General features: G+C 48.0%; 1 pseudogene; it reads right to left on the bottom strand.

The window, feature by feature from the left end:
• Positions 1-1,246: 1,246 nt before the first annotated feature.
• Positions 1,247-1,452, bottom strand: LOC142281001 (U2 spliceosomal RNA; annotated as a pseudogene).
• Between the last annotated feature and the right edge of the window lie 1,533 nt (positions 1,453-2,985).

Below are 2,985 nucleotides of genomic sequence, written 5' to 3'. Positions count from 1 at the left end.
CCAGCAGTCAAGACCCGATTGAAGGCAACAGCTCACACCGTAGAGGGAAGCACAGTCACCGCCAAGGCTACAGTTCCCAGGGCCAGAGCCTGCGGGCAAAAGGGGCTCCCTCAGCATCCATCCAAGCTGGGGAGCGGGTTACCGGTGGGAAGCCCGCTAGATTTTGGGGGAATAAAAGGGGTCCAACACCACATCCCCACAGGTGCACACCCACCCATCAAAGAGAGCTATAAGCCAATACCACCTTCACATTGCCAGTGTACCAAGGACATGTTGAGCAACATGAAGGCGGCTGGGGTTATCCGTGACAGTTGTAGCCTTTGGGCAGCTCTGTTGATCCTGTTAAAAAAGAAGGACGGCACCACTCCCCGTATTGAGGAATCGCTAGCTGCATTGAGAACTGCAAATTATTTTTCTACCCTTGATCTCACTAGTCACTATTGGCAAGTGTCCGTTGCTGAGGCAGACCGGGAGAAGACCGCCTTCGCCACCCCTATGGGTCTCTGCGAGTTCAAAAGCATGCCCTTCGAGCTGTGCAATGCGCCAGGAACCTTCCAGAGGCTGATGGAATGCTGCTTGGGACAAGATTTTAGGGTGTATAAAAAGGGAGATTAGATCCCGTGATCCCAACGTATTGTTACACCTCTATAAATCACTTGTAAGGCTACATCTGGAATATGGGAACCAGTTTTGGGCTCCACATTTTAATAAGGACATTCAGAAGTTAGAGTCAGTTCAAAGGTGGGCAACTAGACTACTACAAGGAATGGAAGGCCTCCCATATGATGACAAGTTGAAAAAGTTATTAAGTGATTATTGGCTGCAATGGGGCTTTCTGGCTGGTGCCAGCCTCTCTTCTTAGCACACAGGAACCACAATCCCTACACCATGCTTCAATGGATTCTCTCATCCCAGCCCAGTAAAACTACATATTTTACACAGTCATAAGCAGCCAAAAGGGATCTATTCTATTCAATTGCAAATGATCTAGATAAGACTGAGAATAAGATACTGCACGGGACATAGCAGAGTTGGTCAAGTTGAGTGGAGATGAGTTTGCTATTTGGCACAGCTTTTTGCATCAATAAAGCAAGTAAAAGGTGTGAAAGATAAAAAAAAGGGTGAAAGTGTGAAAAGTGAATTGGCCAAATTGAGGTGCATATAAAGTTTTTGCTTTCTTTCAATTCACTAATGGGGCTCATTTGAATCAGGTGAATTGAGTTCTGCTTTTGGAAACTGGGTTAAGAAGGGGTGCACCGGTCCTGGAGGTACTGCAATACCAGGTCAATGCGTGCAGTGGACAGAGCAAGATTTTTTCCATCTCCTTGTTCTAAAAATCCATTTAATATATGGTCCCCAGAGAGGGGACGTATCAGATATTAAACTGATAAGAACAGATTTAATTTTTTTTTTTTCTGTTTATCAGTAGGACTTCAAAATAACAAAGGTGATCGCCTCCCGTTGCCTGGGAACCGTCCAGGCACAAGAGGGCTATGTGTCACCAGAAGGCGCACACACTTCCTCAAGGCCGGCAGACGTGCAATCCCAGGCACCTTCCAGTACCGACCAAGGTAGCGTCCTCCGAAACTACACTTGATCTTAGCCAAAAGGCCGAGAAGCTATAACCCGAATTGGTTACGGCCTTGAGTGGCACCCTGGCCTATACCGGACACATCTTAGGGAGAGGGAGACAAACCCACGCCTACAGAAGACATTTTGTCACCCAAGCCAACCCTTGAAAAGGCTGTTTTGCAGAGCAAAAACAAGAAGAATGGTGCTTTTTGCAGCCGCCGCCCACTGCAATGAATCTGAATAACTCCTCCTTTTGGACACAAGCACCTCCCCTCCCCCTTGCAGTCTTTCCAATTCATGATACAAAAAGACGGACGGACAGGACAGGACAGGACAGGCTGCCTGACTTTCCGTCACTGCCACCCTTTGCCATCCTTGCCCGTAGAAAGCCCTTTCATCATCCCCAAACCCTAATCTTTTCCCTTCCCTTCCCAGATGCGTCTCACTCCCTTTCATTAGGAAGTGAGCGCAGCCTTTTCTCCGTTCTGCACATGCGCGACGTTAAACACAAATGCGCAGGCGTGCGTTCCATTACCCTCACTGCATTCCACTCCCATACAGGAAGTGGGCGCAGCTATTACTACGGTCGCACATAAAAGAACCCACGGCCACCACTGCACATAGCTGACTCCACCACAGGACACCCACTTCTACACCAACGCAGGTAAGACAGGATCGGCACCTCTATGCTCCCGTTACAATCAGGCTCAGTCACCATGTGATAACGCTCTCAACTCTTTAGTTGCAGGCTCCCCTTGCTTCACCTCCACTGGCTGTGCTGCCATTTCCTCTCCCACCTGGAAGGTATACTTTATTCCACTATTTTCCTGTTTCTCTCTTCCCCCTTTTCCCATAACCTACTTTTATCTGCATCTGTGGGGTATCTATATGCTATTTACATCATAGTTTTATTCATTAATATGGAAGGGAAGAGTGCCCATGAGAGTGTTGAACTGCGGAGAGCAAGAGATTAAGCTGCTCCGATTTGCCACCATTGATAAGCTGTTCTCAGTAGATACACATGCTATCCAAACAGCAGCATCCACCATTGCTTCAGCCCACCCATTCAGTGACAGCTCACCAAGTCAGCCAGAGGAGTGGTGTAAGGAATTACACGTAGGCACTGACTCCACACCTTCACATCACAAGAAGGGGGTCTACAGGCTAGTGCAAGAATACGAGCAAGTCTTCAGCAAACATCCGCTAGACTTTTGAAGAATAAAAGGGGTCAAACACTACATCCCCACAAGTGCACACCCACCCATCAAAGAGAGATATAAGCCAAAACTACCTGCACATTACCAGTGTACCAAGGACATGTTGAGCAACATGAAGGAGGCTGGGGTTATCCGTGACAGTTGTAGCCTCTGGGCAGCTCCGTTGGTCCTGTTAAAGAAGAAGGACAGCACCACT

Source organism: Anomaloglossus baeobatrachus, unplaced genomic scaffold (assembly GCF_048569485.1).
Source record: "Anomaloglossus baeobatrachus isolate aAnoBae1 unplaced genomic scaffold, aAnoBae1.hap1 Scaffold_466, whole genome shotgun sequence".
Lineage (NCBI taxonomy): Eukaryota > Metazoa > Chordata > Amphibia > Anura > Aromobatidae > Anomaloglossus > Anomaloglossus baeobatrachus.
This window is presented reverse-complemented; position numbering and strand designations above follow the sequence as displayed.